This window comes from Coturnix japonica, chromosome 1, assembly GCF_001577835.2.
Source record: "Coturnix japonica isolate 7356 chromosome 1, Coturnix japonica 2.1, whole genome shotgun sequence".
Classification (NCBI taxonomy): Eukaryota; Metazoa; Chordata; class Aves; order Galliformes; family Phasianidae; genus Coturnix; species Coturnix japonica.
The window spans coordinates 37,788,534-37,809,340 of record NC_029516.1 but is presented as its reverse complement, the minus strand read 5'-3'; positions in this window follow the sequence as shown (position 1 = coordinate 37,809,340).

Sequence of the window (20,807 nt, the reverse complement as noted above, 5' to 3'; positions counted from 1 at the left end):
CCCATTATTTCTGTTTTGAAAAAAAAAAAAAGAAGCAGTGTGGCACCAAAAAACTAGTTTTGAAAGCAACTGATGATAAGAAGTGAGGACTTTACAATTAAAAATAGTTCACATAGGTAAGAGATTAAATAGTTCACACTGGTAAGAGATTAAATTATCTTGTATAGAATTTGTTATGAAAAAAAGACCTTCACTTTGAGTAAGATCAACCATTCATCTAGATTAAATGGTTATATCCATGGAGCTCACAAAATGCCCACCAAATTGCAATGCTATGCTTAGCTTCAAACACTGTGTGCTCCGTGGTGATAAGGCCACAGTATGGACATGAATATAAGATGGACATACTCCTTTCCCAGCAATAGTAGGATAGTGGACAAGAAGATGGGACTGATGGTCCAAATATGGTCAGAGACAATGACAGAAAAAAAATATCCTTATGCTCATTGCACTGAAAATAATAAAGTAGATTTCAGGAAGAAAAATACTTTTTATAAATAAACACCAACACCTATTTGCTTCACTAATCTTCTAGTTAATACCTCAATAATATCTTCCCAAAGAAACTATGGAGTGAAGCCAATAGGAAGTATGGGGAATTACTGACTATACAGTCCTTAAACAGACAAATAAGAAAGTAATTCACCAAGGTAGGAACTGCTTTTGAGAATAATTTTTACAGGATTCAAAACCTTGTTGTGGAAAGATACATTCTCTGTTGCTGGTGGCATTTTGGAATTTTTCAGAGCTCTTAGTCAATAGACAGATGTAATTTTTCAAAAATTTTAATTTTTCATCAGTTTTTAACTCTACATCAACATCAGTACACAAGTTACGTACAAATGGAGATATTTTCATAATAGGATTATTTTTTAATTAAAACATTTTATTACTGAAAATGAAGATGATAATAAAAATAGAATATACACATGTAATATATAAAAATATATAATATTTAATATATTACGAAAAAAACACCATAAACAAACAAAAAACAGACCTAAACTCCAATAATTTTAAATGACTGAGTATGAAAACAACTGAAAATGTAAATGCATTAATACAATGTGAATAGTCAATAAAAAATTATTACTAGTTTGTTATGCATCCCTGCCATTTTTTGGTGAAAAAAAAATTTGAGGTCTCTGTATAAGTCTTAAAAGTCAACCCCTGACTTCTTTAATAACTTGGAGATATGTTTTTCAATGTATTTAACTTGAAATGGATACAGACATCCATTTTGTATAGCTTATTGCTACACACTGTCTTTTTTTTTTTCCATATTACTAGCATTCAAGGCATCCTTACTGATTCTACTGAGAGGACGAATAGTGGTTATCTTTAACTGTGCTAGCAAAACATATCATCTCAAAACTAGCAATTTTTTTTTTTATTATTATTATTTTATTTCATTTCTCCTAAAACTATGGTTAAAAAAATATTTTCTCATAAATCTATTTTTATTGTACAACTCTTCAGTTTGGCATGAAATTAGCCACATTTTAAAACAGCTGCTGGGTGACTGGAATAAAGTTTCTCCCCCTTATGTCTTTTATTTCTGGCTGCTGCTGCACCCCTTGCTGTGGTAACTTCTCAGACAAATTCATCCTAAAATTTGTGTTTTTATATAGCTTTATTCCTCATTGGCTGCTTAACTCTTTCTCTGCTTAAGAAATTCTATGTTATGTAAAGATTTAAAATGCATATTCCTAACACTATATATAAACAAAAATTCACTCAGGTTGCTAGAGAAATTCATCTGGTCTTGCTGACAGCAGGGCAAGTTTAATTTAGGTTGCTCAAACCTCAGACTGGTCTTCTGCAATTAATTATTGTCTAAATATTTATAATAAGTTAGGAAACGTAGCATATCAAAAAATTCCCAGCACTAAAAATAGGTTGGAAAAGACCTTAAAGATCATTAAGTCCAATCATGACCTAACCACGCTACCCTAACTCTAACAACCCTCCACTAAATCATGTCCTTGAGCACCACAACAAACGGTTTTTAAACACATTCAGAGATGGTGACTCAACCACCTCCCAGGGAAGCCTATTCTACTGATTAACAACCCTTTCTGTAAAGAAGTTTTTCCTGATATCCAGCCTAAACTTACCTTGGTGCAACTTAAGGTCATTATCCCTTTTCCGGTCACCTGTCACCAGTTTCAAGAGACCAACACTGCTCTCGCTGTAAGCACCTTTCAGATATTGGAGGAGAGAAATGAGATCTCCTCTCAGGCCCCTTTTCCCCAGGCTAAACAGTCTCAGTTTCCCCAGCCTCTCCTCATAGGGAATATTCTCCAAGCCCTTCACAAACCTCATTGCCCTTCTCTGGACCTGCTCCAGCACCTCCACGTTCTTTTTGTACCAGTGTGCCCAAAACTGAACACAGTACTTGAGGTGATGCCTCACCAAAGCTGAGTACAGGGGTAGGATTATTTCCTTTGTCCTGCTCACCACACCATTCCTGATACAAGCCAGGATGCCATTGGCCTTCTTGGCTACATGGGCACACTGCTGGCTCATATTCAGCCGACTGTCCATCAGTACACCAAGGTTCTGCAAACTAAAAGCAAAAAGTAAGAGTCAGGGAAAGAAACAGTGAAAAGGAAAAGGTAAAGCAAAAGCAAAAAGCAAAAGGAAAAGGAAAAAGAAAAAGTCTAATTAAAGAACCCATCTGAATATGTTGTTGAACTTACTTGATTTTAACTAATAACTAAAATAGGTGATTAGTCATTGCACACAATAGTCTATATTATCATGAACAAATGAAGAAAAAAAACCAAATTTATCATGTAAAAAGGTAAAAAGAAAAAAATAATAATTTTTGTACGACACCTGAAAAAAAATGGAATCCTACTACCTGCAGTTTGATAGATCTAATTCCCTTACAATATTTTTAAGCATGCAGCTAATACAGCTTATTTATTTATGATTGTTTAGCTATGTGATGGTTTGTCTGAGTAGTAAATGTGAAGGCATCTGCTAAAAGCTTTTTGCTTATACATTTTATATCAGAGATCTTTTGTTGTTGTTTTGTTTTTGTAACATAGTCAAAAAACAACCAATCAAGCAAACAACTGTTCCTCTTTGTGCTGAAGACTTGATTATCATGTTTCTCAAATGCCCCGTAGTATCAATAGCAACAATGCACAAGCAATAAAAAAAAATACTGATCACATAGGAAGAAGAAAGTTTGAAGACTGAAAGTTAATTTCCTGTGGAATTCAGATTTCACAGATTTCTGTGAAATTCAGAAAAAAGGTGAGATAGGCAGCAGTTCTGGAACTGGACGTAACCTGAAGTTTTAACTTGAATAATGACTGGTGTGAACAAACTGAAAAAGAAACATTGGAAAAAATCAAACAATGAGCAGAGAACACTGAAATGCTGACCTTGTTCTTTAATTTTATTATTTTCTATTTGCAAACATATTCATAATTAGTGTACCACTGATCTTTTCATGCATTTGATTGGTAAAAGCATAGATTAAACTCTGAGTAACTGACAAAAAAATAAAAAATAAATAAAAAAAAATAAAAATTAGATCATTAATGAACTAGCATAATAAGTAACAAAGCCACATATTAAAAGTTTATTAGGAATCTAGACATTCTATATAATTGATAATTCAATACTACCCTCAAAAATAGGTATCTATAATATAAACTATCACATGGTGTATCTTAATTGACTTGAAACTGTCCATCTTCTTTACTATTTTTTTTTCTCTGTTTTTTGGAATGTAATGATACTCTAATATATTGTGGATATTGTAGAGTATAGTGCGCCAACACCTTTACATACTCTCAGAGAGCTCCTTGCATTGTTTTCTCCTCCTTGATATTTAATTTCAGACTCCTCATTTTCTTCTTCTTTGCAGATTCTTTCTCACTACTTCCATTTGTTCAGCGTGTTCCTGCTCCTAGAAGAGCTGGGTTGCCCTGTACCATCTCGGTGGTGTGTGTGTCTTTTTCTCTTTCCATGATACAGTACCCACATTTGTTTCAGCCAGTTTACATCTCTATAATCTCTCAGCAGGAAGGGAATCTTGAGGTAGAAAAGGATGTTAAACCTGTACTGTCATAAAAAGAGAAAGAAATATCTGGTACTGCGCCAAAAAAAACCTCTAAAGATATTCCCTATTATCTGAACACGTTCAGTGTATTGTGAAATTTAAGCAATTAAGCATTCATGAAAAAGCGTATCTGGTTTTGAGGTATGGAACTTTTTCTTTATGTCATTTTTTTTGTGCATGTAAGTGCTTTTCTAAATACAGTAAACTAAAATTCATGTGAAGATTTGCAAAAAAAGAGCAGGAGCAAAAGAAGACTAGCAAACCACAGTTACTCTTGGCTACAGTTGTAACACTGATCATCTGCTAATAAAAGGAAATAAGAAGTGGCCTTCTCTAAAATATAGTTAATGCAATAGTAATGGGGCAAATAAAATCACTATTTTTGTGCAATCTCCCAGTGATGACTGCATGCCCTCCAGGGCACTATGTTCAACAGAAATTTATGGAGTAGCATTAAGGAGTTTAACTAAACACAGGAGAAGAAAATAAGTTGGTGTATTTGTTTTTGTATTTGTTTGTAAGGATAAATTCTCTTTTGCGTTCAAAATGTGCCAATGTTCTTTTGCATTTTGCTTTTCAAACTTTGAATAATTGGTTTGAATGTCTTTAACTAATGCTTTTATTTAACTGACTTTTTCTAAAATATCTGGTGTTAGTCTCCAGGTCTAGATTGCTCTAGACCTTGTAAGCATCTCTGGCATTTGATTTAGCCTTTCTTGTAAAAACCTAAATAAGTTACTTGATATAAAGTACACACTGGTTCTGTATATGCATAGTCATGAAAGTCTTCTTGGAACCCAAGTATCATTCAGTCTGTAAAGGATGACACTATAGTATATACCAACCCTCAGGACAAAAACTGTAGACATGAACATTATGAAATCCTTCCTTGGTTAATAACAGATGGTTAGGAATGGCGCCTTTAGGTTGATGGGCACACAGTAGAAAATCCAGCAGATTTAATATCTGCCCTTCCTTGCCACAATAAACATTTAAATTTCTTTCATCCATTTCTCATTCACAGACAGAAAAACTCTATGTAATCCAAATAACGCAAACAAAACCACATTTTTAACGACATGCTGCAGCTCTAGCTTTAGGGATTTCTATTATTCTATGAAAGCATCTAGCCCAGAAGAAGAAAAACATACAGAAAAACTGATAATTCAAAACAAATTTTCTCCATTTTCTGCTAGAAAGTTAGTTCAGGTCAATGCATTTCAGTCAGTTATATAAAAGCAAATAACAGTATATGTTATTTAAGGATTTGTTTCAAAAAACTGACAGACTAGACACTAAAAATGTAGGATGATACTGTGTAGTTTTTTCAGCTGTATAGATTTCAGTAATGTCTTTAAAATATCTGTTTTATATATAATACTTTTTTAAAGAAATGTAAAAAGTAATTTTCCATCATTTAAAACTTTCATACTCCTTCAACTAATTAATGGTTAATTGTTGCTTCCACTGTTCAGTAAGGCTGCATTTAACAATACACGGAATATCTGTAAAGAAAATCCTTGGTATTCAACATAATACTGTATTTTCACTAGAAAAGAATAAATGTATAAACAACTTGATTTTACCTAAGTAAAAAATAGAGCTTCACGTCAGTTTTTAAAGATACTTGTTTTATGTTGAGCCATATGTTGTCATAATAAATCCCAAAAATATATTCCAGTTGTCTTGTGAACAAGCGGATCTATTACTGCAGTAATACATAATGTAGTAAACATAAGAGTTCTTCAGTGGTAACCATTTCAATATAAGTCTTTTATTTTCTGCAGTGTCTTCTTCCTTCATTTTCCTTCCTTTCTTCTTTTTATTTTAATACTTTCTTATAATTCTCCCACCAAATATATTTTTTTTTTTCCCAATACCCTTCCAAAACAACATTGTAAGTCAGGGAATCAAAGCAACGTCATTATTTTTCTCCTTTGCCTTCACTGCCACTGACATATGAAATTGTTTCAGTAGTTAAGAATCTGCAAGAGTGGAATGGTGCCTCTTATTTTGCTTTTTGTTTTGCCTAGCACTATAACCCCATCTGGCAAACAGAGACAGCTCTCCTTGTATGAGTTCCGAAGAGGCTGACAGTTTTAATAAAACCCAAATCCAGACCTGGATGGCCATGGCAGAGATCAAGAATATTCTGAAGAAAAATATGAGATCATTGATGGCACTTAAGGGACAAAGTAACTTAATGAGCTTGCAGCTTGAAAAATAGCAGATATCAGATGAGTAGCAGTGGGAGAAGACCGGGCAGGAACCAAATTTTCCATTTTACAAAAATTTCCGTGAATTTAATGTCCTTGCTTGTTCCATACCAAAGAAGAAACATTTTAAAAGTCCTTCAAAGCAAGTTTAAACTCCAAAATGTCATGGTCTATTAAGACAATGCATTTCAGTCATACTAAAATTTTTAATTACAGTTTTATGATTTCTATCATAATTTTAGGTCTACAGGTAATAAATTCTACTTTAAAAAAATACGTAAACACAATTGAAAATGAAACAAAACAACACATATCCCCATTACAAAATTCAAAATGATGACAATTACACTTTCCAGCATTATATTTAAAAAAAAAAAAAAAAAAAGAAATATTTCTGATAACCTCTACCTTAAATTATTACAGCTACTTTTATTAGTAGAACTGTCAGGTTATTTTGTATTTCAGCATACAGAGACAGTATTTTTCCCATCTGGATTGAATAACTCATGACAGTATTTTAAATATAGTTGTGAAATATATTTATGTATGGCTTTAATAATGAATTTATATACCTACACTTGAGTAGGTGTAATCAAAAACGAGTGATTGATACAATAAACTAGGAGCTATCAGCAAACACAAGACTGCTTTTAAACACCTCTGCCACTACACATTTTCTTTTCCCTACAGTGTCTATCTTGCAAGGGTATCTGTTTTCACTAACTTAGAAATAACCATATGTGTCTAATCATATGTCACATTTTTCAAATGAACAAATGGCCAAGATTAATAGCAAAAAATGAATTTGTGGTTTGACTACATAAATTAAGCAATTAAATAGTGTGATATCATTTCAAATTCTGCCATTTCTTTTTAAAACCGTGACATCAGAATGCCTTTATCCTTGAAGTGTATGTTTTTGACAAAAGCTGGAGTGAAGCAATAAAAATATCAGTGAAAAATTAAATCTAACTGGTGTGTGAACCAACTCATGCATTCTTCAAGTTTTGTGAGCTGTGAGGGATGAGAGGTGCCTCTCCATTCCTGAAGGGGTATGTATGGCTCATCTGTGATGTGACTGCATGTCAAACTGAAATCAAGATGTATGGTCTTGTTCTTCATTGTTATAACTGAACATAGGTGTAAAATCAAGGTGTGCAGACCAGAAAACAGGTCCTCTGTTTTGAATAATAAGGTCCACAGGCCAAGCATGACTAAAACGGCTTCTCAAATTAAAACACTGTCACCTGGCTTCATTTCCAAATTTTGTTTGCCTTGTCTTAAATGTAATTAATATAACTAAAAGTCTTCATGTGTGCTTGAAAAAAAACCAACAAAACACCATTGTGTCCTGAGTCATCATAAATATCAAAGGAGGATTGAAAGAGAATCAGAATATATTAATCATTTTGTTAATTTATCCTATTAGGGAATTAGAACCTGGTATTTTTGATTCAAACTCGGATGTTGAAAAAGAAAACTAATTGCAGATTCACTTATGTTTTATTAGAACTTACAACTTTTTCTTTTTGAAAATACTGAAAATCTATTTAGATATACTTTTTAATTTAAATCAGAATTTTGAACAAGCATTACCAGTAAAAGCAGCCTTTAATCTTTTGCTCATGGAAACCCCAATGGTTCTGTCAATATTCATACTTTTTAAATGTTTACCTAAATATACGTAAACCGAGATGTTTCATGACCAATTTCAGCCTAAAGGAAACTCTCTGCTGAATGTTAAGAGGAGACTGCAGTGTTGTAGTTAAGTATGGAACAATGCTATGAATGTTGACATCATTTTTTACTAGGAGGTGTTTGAATCTAAAGGCTTTCATACATGGTTGTGTAAGTTTCTACATGTGGAACTCCCAGAGAATCTGATGGGAGACAATTACAGGACTGAGATTATGGCACACAATGAAAAGATTCCTCAGGGATGAAGGAAATGTGTTCCTTAAATTTTAGTGAGACATATCTAGCACAACTACCATATTGTATTACATTCCCCCACGTTGAAAAAGTCTTCTAAGTTGAATCATTTGTTGTTTTCTGGATGGAGGAAAGAGAAGGAGAGATGGCTAAGAAGGGGGGGGAAGATGGATTACTGTTAGACCAGGCTGAGAGAAATACAGTTGCCAACACATATGGAATTACAGTACTGGCAAAATGAAACATCATGCAAACTGCAGTATGAGTTTAATTTAGCATTTTTATAGGGTACCCTAGGAACTGAAAAAGAGAAAATTTCTATATATATATGTAAATATAGTCCTTGTTTATTTTATTTATTTATTTTTTTCCCACCTTTAGTTCTTTCAGGTATTTTCTGACTTTTAACCTAGTCATAGTAATATTCTTAAATCTATTACCTCATATTCTTGTAAACTTCTTTTGATACTTTTCATTTATATTCATTTATATTAAACCAATAACTCCTTCACTGCTCTCAAACTACAGTGCCTTCAGTGCCATCTGTTCAAGTCATATTTCTCAGCCGTTCACTTTTGTATGTGATGATTTAGTTTGGGACTGACACCAGTTTTTCTTTCTAAAGTAAATTAATTCTATGATGTAATTAAAAAGAAGTTGAATTATTCTATCCTGATTCAACTAGTCAACCATCTGCTATATTTTTTTCTTGTTGTTCATAAACAGGATAGAGGGTCATTTACAGATTTGTCTCAACTAATACTTATGTAAAACAGGAAACAAAAAGATTTTTACAAATTTTAACACCTCCTTCAAAACATTTTCTTAAGCTCTTTTTGTTGTAGTTTTGGCTAAACAAAACATAAACTCCCTCAGTACTGAATAGCTCATCTGGTGTGCTGTGACCAAATTCTGTCACACAAACTTTTTCTGGTAGTACCTGTTCCTATTCTGGATGTTCCTTCTAAGATTGGATTGTAAACTCCACTTAGAAATTCACCCCTTGAGACTAGATAACTATTTTAACCATTTCTACTCTACAGCAGGACAGGTATCATGGTCCAAAGATGGCTGGGCAAGGCAGAATAAGTTTTATAACTTAGGGATATACTTCTAAATTAATGGAAGCTTGCATTATAAACTACACATCTCTGTTCATATATAAAGGTTTGCTAGATGTAACTGTGGAGACTTAGAGTCTTCCAGCATGTTGACAAATATTTTAAATTTTCCCCAAATATGCCAAATTATCACTTTTGAACTGCTAGATCAGAGTGCTCTAAACTCTTCTAAGACTGTCAAGTTTCTGAGTGGGTTAGGAAAGGAGAAGAAACATTCTGACTCTGCATTCTATAGGGCTGGTCAGCAAAGACATAAATGTACCCCATTATTATGGGCTGCAGAAGAAACCAGTAATTAACTTCCAAATGAACAAGAATAAAAACAATGTTTCTTACACATTTGATCTAAAAAACTGGCTTTGTCAAAAGCAATTGTTAGCTAAAAAAGCCAAACCTATATTATGTGAGGTTTTAGTTCCAGACCACAGCCCAGATTCTTGGCAGTATTAGTATGGGCCCAGGGTAGGTAATGTCATCTATGTTAACATTTTTCTAGGACAGTTTTACTGCTTCAAACATATCCTGAAATACTTCAGATAACACTTCAAACTCTCATATTTTAGTTCATATTATGTAAAGGGAAAATCTAATTACTTTTTTAAACTAATCAAAGAGAAAACTATTTCTTTACACAAAGAACAGTGATAAACTCAAAACAGTTTTGCCATTATCATAAAAATTAATTTTCTAGTGACAAAGATTTTCTCTGTGGGCTTAATTAGTATTTTCTTTTTTGAATTGGAAAGAATATTTATCATACGTTACATGTTTTAAGTTTAAATTAAGGGCTCTGTAAGTTGACAGTGATGGAAACGCAATCTCAGTATGCACAGACATTGATCATATCTACTTGAAAGATACTCCCTTTTATCAAATAAACATTTGATTTGTCTTTAAAGCCTATTTTCAATTTATTATTATTATTATTTTAATTATTCACTTTTAGTAGTGTATCTGTCTATCTGTACTTCATTTTTGGATCCAAGTATGTATGTGAACAGTTACAGAAGACCTTCAACAGCTTTCAGAGATTTTTTTGTAAGGAGAAGAGAATTAGAATGGACATTTAAGGTTCCCTTTAAAGGGAATATACCATACAATAATAGAAGAAAATGTCATCTAAGAATTTCAGTATATATTCACTGAATCCAAAGTTAAGCCATCTCTTGAGTTCACCTACCAAAACATGGGCTCTGTTTCAACATTCACTATTGTTATTCTGAAGTTTTTATTTGAAATAGTATTATAATTTTATTTTTACTTTCAAGGTCAATTTGCTGTTATTTGACTTGCTGATTATTTATTTTAAATTATTTGATTTCTTCTCTGTATTCTGTTCTTTGCACTTTTATGTCATCTGTTGATGATCTTGTTAAGAAAATATTCATATTAGGAATCACATGTTGCTTGCTATATTTTTTAAAAACCAGACACAGATTCTACATTTAGGATTTTCCAATAGTAACAGATAGTTTAAGGCTTACATTCCACTAAGGAAAATGGTGTTCAGTGCTGAAGGACACTGAACTGTGTGGAGCAGGTCCAGACGAAGGCCATGAAGATGACCAGGGGGCTGGAACAACTTCCCTACAAGGATAGGCTGAGAGAGCTGGGGCTTTTCAGCCTGAAGAAGGGAAGGCTCCTGGGGAACCTTGTAGAAGCACTCCAGTGCCTGAAGGGGGCCTATAGGAAAACTAGAGAGAGATTTTTTATAAGAGCACATAGTGACCAGATGATGAGAAAATGAGAGTAGATTTAGACTAGATATCAGAAAGAAATTATTTACTCTGAAAGTGGTGAGAAACCAGAACAAGTTGCCTGAAGAGGCTGTGGATGCCCTACCCCTGCAAGCATTCAAGACTAAGCTGGATGGGGCTTTGAGCAACCTGGTCTAGTAGGAGGTTGTCCCTGCCTATAGCAAGAGGGCTGGAACTAGATGATCTTAAAGGTCCTTTCTAAAATCCTATGAACTGTTTAATATGAATGTCACCCACAGCCTCTTTAAGAATCTGATGCCAAGGAAGGAAGCTGATATAATCTATAAAGGTCTGTACACCCCTTTCCTATATACAATCAGGATACTTAAGGAAAAACATTTTTGGACTAATTTCTAGTTACTGCTTTTGAATGTCAGTCTTTTTCCTTTTCTTTTTCTTTTTCTTTTTCTTTTTCTTTTTNTTTTTCTTTTTCTTTTTCTTTTTCTTTTTCTTTTTCTTTTTCTTTTTCTTTTTCTTTTTCTTTTTCTTTTTCTTTTTCTTTTTCTTTTTCTTTTTTTTCTTTTTTTTTTCTTTTACTTTTCTTCTTTTTCCCAAATCTCTGATGTATGATATCCTTCAGAAGTGAGTTTCATGGTGTGATCTGGAAAAGTCTGGGTTGCACCATTCCTGTATTCCCACATGCTTATACTTCTCTTATGAATTTTAATGAATCACAATGACAGTTTTGTCATGGAGGGAGAGGAATTTTATGATGTCTTTATACACTCTGATACGATTTAAATCAATCAATCAAACAAAAAAGAATCCTAGTACAAAACTCTTAGTGGTTAATATGCAAGCGTGTATATGTAGATTATTCTGAAAGTAGTAATTCCTATTTATTTGCATAGAAACTACAAAAGATGCAAAGAGCACAATAATACTATTTGATAGAGTTTTCACAAGCTATGAACAACAGCCTGCTTGACATGCTAATCAAAATCTGCATGGCTGCCTGGAATATGACTGTGTTTACAGTAAATCATGATGGAATTAAGGTGGAATAATAAACTTGAAGAGCTTGCCTGGCTAAAACAATCAAACAAGAAATTCTGCCCAAAAGTCAGTTTTTGAAAATTGACTTTATGTAACCATGGAATCATTCAACTGTGGAGAATATCCAGTATGACTGCTTTTTAGGATATAAATAACTAAAATTCAGGTGTAAGCCTTAGAATCATAGAATAACATAGAATCATAGGATCACAAGGTTGGAACGAAGCTACAGAATCATCTAGTTCGTCTTTATACTGTAGTAATTAATATTCTCATCTTCAGATTCCAGTGGAGATTTGTTGCATGCAGATTCATTGACTATCACTTTTTGACTTATTCTGAGAATATGTTGAGGTTCATCTCTGTTGTGTGTAGTGATAGGACATGGAGTAATGGCCAAAAAATTGAACATATGATGTTCTGCGTTAACATGTGGAAGAACTTCTTTACGGTAAGGATGACGGAGCACTGGAACAGGTTGCCCAGAGAGGCTGTGAACTCTCCTATGAATATATTCGAGACCCATCTGGATGCCTACATGTGCAAAGTATTTGTCATGGTTTGAACGAAAAATCCACCTGCATCTGTGACAGGGGCCATTGGCCCCGCAGGGGCCCTAGGCCAAAAGGATAAAAAGTTAATTAGGAAAAGAAAATAGCGGCAACGATCTAAGGAGGCACACTTATTTACTAAATACTATATCAAAATACAGGATAATAAAAATATAATACAATATAATTGAAAATTGAGCTAATGAATCAAGCAAAAATAGGAGAGAGAATGAGTCCCGTAACCGAGAGGCCTACTGTGAAATCTAGGCGAAACGGTGAAGGCTCCCACACACTCCCCTGAACGCCAGAACTCGAAAAAATGTCAGTCTAGCCTGCGGCAGAGTTAATAAAGTGTCCAGGTCCCGTGACCCATCTATCTCTGACCATGTTGCTCTCTGGGAGATGTAGTCTTCTTCTGTAAGTTGCAGATTCAGTAAAATTATTCATGCTTTATATGATGTTATGATGTGGAATACCGATAGCAAAATTACAAAATTATTAAACCGTGACAGTATTGTAGGGTACCTGCTTTAGCGGGGGGTTAAATTTGATCTCTTGAGGTCCCTTCAAACCCTAGTGATTCTGTGATTCTGTGAAGTGAAATTACAACAATTTTGTAGTGATTTTATTAACCTCATAAGGAGATGCAGTTCTCATATTTGACAGAGAAGAATGTTTTGCACAAAACTCTCTTTTTCATGGGGTCAAATTACAGTGAGTCAGCAAAAATCTTCCAAGAAAAAAAAAATCTTTAAATTGGACATCACTTTCTTAATTTGTAAACATTCATGAGCTTTCTTTCATCTTTCTCATTTAATACTATATTATGTGAAATATGAGAGAAAGAGAATTCTTTCTTGGCTGCCAAGAGGCTGCTTATGGAAGGAGACCTCTGTGACTTATAAAACTGAACTTAATTTTCTTTCCTTTTCTGATTACAAGATTCTTTCTGAGGACTTGACAAATGAATTGAAGAATTATGGAAGTTCTACAATACACTGATCAAATATTTTGTATGCTTCACTGTTCTACTTTTGATAATTCATTTTTAATCTGTGGGGCTTTTACTACCAGTCTTCTGGTTGTGGAATTCCTCTGTGAATGAAAGTTCTTGAGTAGTTATCTGTATATGTCAGTGGAAACATATGGCCTAGATCAACGCTTCCTTCATTATCTTCATTGTTCCAGAAGGAGTCATATTTAAAGATTAATGAGAATTTGAGATAAAACTTCCAAGCAGTCTTCAAAGCTCCTTTCTTATTGAGTATTAAAAGCTTTGAGTTTTAATATTTTAACAAAATGACTTACCAAGCTCTCCTCACTATTTATGTATTACACACTTTCCATTTTTTTCCTACCCCATAACTCTAATGTTACTTGGTACTTGAGGGGAATTTATTTTCATCTATAATACAGCATGTTTTGTATTTATCAGTCTTGTAAATTATATGTTTCTACCTCCTGAAATTTTGGCATAATTGTTGTCAAGGTTTGTATTTGGGATTAGTAGTTTTCCACTTCTGTCTTTATTCTGGAGGTGAAATAAAGCCTTTACAAATTGTTTTTTTCTATCCTGACTATATTAACTCCCATGAACATACAGGACAGAGTGGCTGGGAAAAATGTACTATGAGAAGCTGGAATCTACATGAATACTGGTGGGAGATTATGTATGGCTTCTGAGAGTTTACTATATAATGAATATTCTCCACAGTCAAGGCAAAGATGATTCCTTTATGACAACCCTAATTTTTTTCTTGGTGTCATGGTTTAATAATTTTGTAATTTTGCTATCAGTATTCCACATCATAACATCATATAAAGCATGAATAGTTTTACTGAATCTGCAACTTATAGAAGAAGACTACATCTCCTTGCATCTTCTTGCATGTCCTTTTACCCAACTAGAATTTGTTGAATTTAGCTGTGGACACTACAAACTTCTATAAGGAATATGTTAGTTAAAGTGTATGGAATTTACCTCTTGCATTTGCAAAGATAATGTCTTGAACTAAGAAAGAAAATAAAAACAGAAAACAATTTTTTAGCAAACTAGCAAATTTCGCCAGGAAACAAAACCAAATAAAACCAAAACAAACCAAAACAAACAAACAACAACAACAAAAAACAAAATAAAGCAAACAAGCAAACAAACAAAAAACTGATGAAAAAGAATTTTGACATTTAGTACACAACTATTCCTGTCTATCAGAACAAATCCTCTAGCATTATTCCCTTTGTAGAATATACATCTGACTGCACAAGTGAAGAGCATGTTCAATTCACTAATGTTATTTGTTAAATCTATAGGGCAGCTAGTTACTTGATGCCCTGAGCATTTTGTTCTTTTCCAGAGTACAGTATTTTCATGGTTTTTTGGTTTATTGCCGGTATTCCTCATCATAATATTGTGCAGTGCACTTGGAGTTGAAGGGTTAATACTGCAGTTCCATGGATTGTCAGTAGTTTATGTCTCTTGGTCTCAGAAGAGAAGAGTGAACTACTGCTACAACCACATCTAGTACTGCCACTCATTCTCCATCAGAGGTGCACTGAATCCCCCATGAGTCAGGATATGTACAAAAAAGCAACAAGGCTGGAGTGGAACTACTGATTGGAATTAGGAATAGTTATGGTAGAAGTAGATTATAAACAATGGAAGTAAAAGTGAGACAACTATGTTCACATGACCAACTGGTATAAACCAACATTGGAAAATAGGCAGACTCTGTGCTTAATTGAGAACAGTACTGATGTTTGTCTATTGAACTTGTTCCAATGATAGTTAGCCATGCTAACTACAATATTAATGAAAAATTTGGGTATTTTTACTGGAGAAAATATATACTATATACACCTACCGCTCTGATTCAGTTAAGGTCCTTTCCTCCAGATTGTTATAATATTGTTTACATGTTGTAAATGGCATCAAGTACCAGCAGACAGACCTCTTCAAGGATGGACTCACTGACATTATTGCCCTATTGTGCCACAACAATTCTCCTATACAGATCACTTTGAAACCTTTTGTCACTTTTCCCTCTGTCAAAAGCTCTGCCTGTTGCAGAAAGTTGACATAGTGCGCTTGGAATTAATGCTGAATGCTACGTGTACTGAAACCCTGGGATGGTGCACATGACATAAGTGTCAGAAAAACTGAAAGCAGGTTAAGAAATAGGAGGTCATTACCATTGGTATGAGTGGAACTTTCAGTATACACAGTGCCAGGGATTTCATACAGTGAAGAAATTCTTAGGACATTTGAAGATAACTTAGAGTATACAAACTGTATCTTTAATGTTAATGAGTCTCAGCAATCTAGGAGATAATGCCTGAACAGTCCTTATGAACAATCAGCTTTGTAGCTGCAGCAATATAGTGTAGGGTAGCTAATAATTCTTCTTCTTTTAAGCTCTCATTCATTCATCAGCTGTCTATAACAAGGAAGATATTAAAAGAAAAATCTTAAATAGACATTTTAAAAAAATCATTAAAGATTTACACTAGTCACTTGAGTTTGTGATGGATTTAATGATGAGTTGTAACCTCATCATCAGTCTACTTTTAACACATATCTTCTTGGGAGTTGGAAAGGTGAGCATACACTGATCTACTCTATCATTCTGGAGCAGAAAAAGGAATCTTGATGTACCTGAGACCAGTTAATAAATCAGAAGTAGATAACTACTGAAGCTAAAACATTAGAAAATATATTTAACCACCATAAACTTTCAAGCTGTTCTGTGAAGTGAATCAAGTAAATAAAGAGAATCATATTGTTTTTGAAAACTTACTTTTAAAATTTAAATCATTAAGTCATTTTTCATACTAATATTTAACACTCTCTATTAACATCTTAAGCTTCCATCAGCTGTTGCTAAGCAGTTGAAACAGTCGTCAGTAGAATAGCTTTGAAGTATTAACTAATAAAGTCTAGACTGGATCAGTTTACTTTTTATAGGATACTTTTGAATTATTTGCAGCCCAATAAACTGCATACATATAATCAAAAGCTATTAGTAGAAAACTTATTATCTTTATTTGTACAATAAAGATTAAGATTTGTACTGTACTGATTAAGGCAGCAGAATTAATTGCTTTACCATGAATGAAAAAAAAATAAAAAATATTATACTCTGGTTTTGAAGAGTTAAACTTTGGGAATTCTTTCTTGTAATACTGCCATTCCTTCATTAATATTTAATTTCAGTTAATAAATAATTACACAATTTTTATTTAAGGCATGTGTGCAAATGTTTTCAATGCTTGCAGCAGTCACATATTCTCATACTTATTGATGTCATTTTCTGACAATAACCTGCTTTCAAAGGCTGCCTAAATAAATGTTTTATTATTCACAGTTCATTATATTTCATTTTGTCTCTGGATTTTAAAATTTTTCTGCCAGTTCCCCAATTTAAATTATCTCACCCTTGAAGTCAGATGCATAGTAAATTATGAACAATATTTCCTTTCATTAGGAGAAATTATACTTTGTGAAGAGATGAGTGATAGTGAAGAATGGAATGATATTGCTCTCCTGGGAATACTCAGATAACTTGTTTATTAGAAAACATGCTGAACTAATTGGAACTCCATTTTTCTGTCACTGTCAGATGAAGGATGACGTTTTGAAAAGATTTCTTTACCAATTGTGCAAAACTCATTGCGGATACTAAAACTGTCCTGTAGTGACCATGAAATACTGGATGCTTGTTCATATTTTCTGATTCAGATAACTTCCAGAATGCCCCCAAACAGTGGTCTATTTCAGCAAGCCTTTACAGCATTAATCTTTTTCTACCTCTTCACAGATGGTTTCCCAGCACCTTTGTCAAATGATTTTTGTCTGCTTTATAACCATTTCCAGCTTAGCCACACGAAGTCAAAAATAATTTAATTACTGTTTTGTATTTTTTTTTTTTTTTTGTACTTAACCATGCAGAAAATAGGTAGGCCTGTGTCCAAAGGCAATACATTAAGAACATATTTTGTCTTTCAAAGCACACCTTAAATTTTTTCACTTGAAAAAACAATCTTATCAGTGAATTACCAGATTTATTTCAAGGAGCTGGTACAAAAGTAGTCATATGGCTTCTACATTTTCCATTGCTATAGACAGGTAATTTTCACTCATAAGTTCCATGTGTAGATGTGTGATTCCCTGGAGACTCGGTTACAAAGACATATCAAATTTATCATAGAATCATAGAATAACTCAAGTTGGAAAAGACCTCAAAGATCATCCAGTCTGACCGCAGCCTAACCATAGTACCCTAACTCTAACGACGCTCTGCTAAATCATGTATCTGTGCACCACATCCAAATAGTTTTTAAACACATCCAGGAATGGTGACTCAACCATCTCCCTGAGGAGCTTGTTCCAGTGTTTAAGTACCCTTTCTGTAAAGAAGTGTTTCCTAACATCCAACCTAAACCTACCTTGGCACAACTTGAGGACATTTCCCCTCTTCCTGTCACTTGTCAACAATGAGAAGAGACAAGCCTCACTCTCACTGTAAGCACCTTTCAGATACTGGAAGAGAGCAGTAAGGTCTCCCCTCAGCCTTCTTTTCCCTAGATTAAACAGCCCCAGCTCCCTCAGCCTCTCATAGGGCTGATTTTCCAAGCCCTTCACAAACCTCGTTGCCCTTCTCTGGACCTGCAGTCAATCCCCTCATCAAAATCATCAATGAAGATGTTAAAAAGAAGTGGCCCCAGCACTGAAACCTGGGGAATACCAGTCCTGAATGGCCTCCAACTGGGATCAACTCCATTGACTACAGCTCTTTGGTCCCAGCCATACAGCCAGTGCTTCACCCAGTGGAGTGTATGCCCATTCAGACCATGGGCAGCTGTTGTATTAGGTGAAATCGGACCCTCGGGATGTAACGTGATAGGCCCTCCCCTGCTGGGTCATGCATATGTATAAAAGATAAGGATGAAACTGGATACCTATATAAGGGACCCTCACATTCCAATAAACGCCATTTTACCGCTCACCATAATGGTGTAACAAACAGCTGTGACTTGGTTGGGGCCGTCGATACACATTCACAAAGGGACTTGACTTTGCAGGTTACCAGATCGAGGTAACAGGCAGCCAACTTCTCCACAAGAATGTTATTCTCCAAGTTAATGTTATTTATACGTCTACATAAAACAACATACAAGTGTCAGATCTGAGCCCAAGTTTACAACCGATAAGTACTGGTAGGAAAAGTAATCCAAGCAGTATAGTTTGACCTTTGGGTAACAGGTCTAATTATTCTTCCCTGTGTGTCCCAGATCTTGGCAAATAGCCACCCAAACCATGGCTTATGAAAGGGAGCTTTTGCTGAGAAAATACAATGTGAAGGACAGTTTGAATCAATCACTGAAGTATCATTCTGACCTATCTTAAGAAAACCTAGAATTTACCAGAATCTTGTCTGGATAAAGGTATTTTTTTTCATAATTTAGATTTGGTTGTTCTTGTCTTTTTAGAAAATCAGGAAGGCTGAGACTTGTATGAAACCATAGACATAATAAAGATATCACTGTATCTTTGTTTACCTGGGAGTCAGCTACAGTTTTTCCTCAGTAGCTTTGTGACATGTATTAAAACTGCTGTACTTCATGTGCATTATAATCCACAGTTCACACAAGAATCTTACAGACTGAGCTTTTCTTGAATTATCATTTATTTTAAAACAGTCAAGAATAGTCCTATATGCCCTTGAGAAGAACTATCTGAATGGTTCTACACACAGACTTTACACATTTTCTTTGGTCATTGATACTTATGCAAAGTAAGGAAAAGATACAGATTCCAGGTGAGTAAGAAAGTAGACACAGGAAGATGTTTAATTTCTATTAGTGGAATTCTTTCTCAGTCTGGACCTTTGTAATAATGCATTTGTCCTAAAGACAAGATTAAGTCTAATCACGTCAGCTTTGTTAAGGTCTGTCTTGTCTGTCACTCAACTTGGCTGAACAGTTTGTCCAGTATTGCTTGTTCTGACACTTGGAAGGTAATCAGGTAATACAGATAATTAGTCACTGTGTGGTGGTCATAGATTCCAATCACACCAGTAGATAAATTGTAATTAAGTATACAAATTGCTCCCCAATTGGCAAGTTACCTGGTGTAATCAGTTACATTAAAGCGCAAGACAGTAACACGCTGAGTTGCTGTCATCTCAGACAAACTCTCTCTACATATCCTTAAATGGATTTTTGGGGTACATTAAAAATAGCTCAGTGAAGAAGAATGATACCTCACCCTTCATTGTCAATGCAAGGAGTGACTCCTACACTGGGGAAAAAAAAAAAACCAAAAAAACCCAACAGCATAAATGGTGGTATTAATGGTGGATTCTAGGGGGGGTGAACGTGATGATCTTTAAGGTTATGATTCATTTGGAATATGTATAAAAAATGATGAACTCTTTGAAGAATAACGAGTTAAATATCAAGAGCTGCTACCTTCTGTAGGAGGAATAAAATTAAACAAAGTTTTGTTTTGTTTTGTTTTTTTTAGTTTCCATAACAATATAAATGTGGGGATGGTGATTGGATTGGAGTGCTCAGTTAACCAGGTTAATTAAACTAGGACACAAATTTTGTTTTTACCTTTTTTGAAAGTCGGATTTTGTTAAAAATATACACAAAACTCTTTAAAATTGCCATACATTCTCTGATTATTTCTTTTAACATAAAATATAATTTCAAATTTAAATTTGAAATATGAGACAAATAGACACTGGTTTGTTAACCAGAATGTTTTCCTCTTCTGTCAGGAAAACTTAATGGAAAATAGTTTCATCTTTTGTAACTTAAAACCTGCGTATCCCACAAGTAGCTGTAACAATACTTTGTGTTGGTATAAACATATGGAGTTTATAGATTTGCTAAAAGCTACCCAAAGAATAATTGTTATCTAATAAAACTGCACTACTGATTTTCTTCTCAGCAGTAGAAAATTAATCTGATTCAATATTTTTGAAAACTGTGTGTCATGGTTTAATAATTTTGTAATTTTTGCTATCAGTATTCCACATCATAACATCTTGTTAAGCATGAATAATTTTACTGAATCTGCAACTTACAGAAGAAGACTACATCTCCCAGGGAACAACACGATAGGTCACGGGACCTGGACTCTATATTAA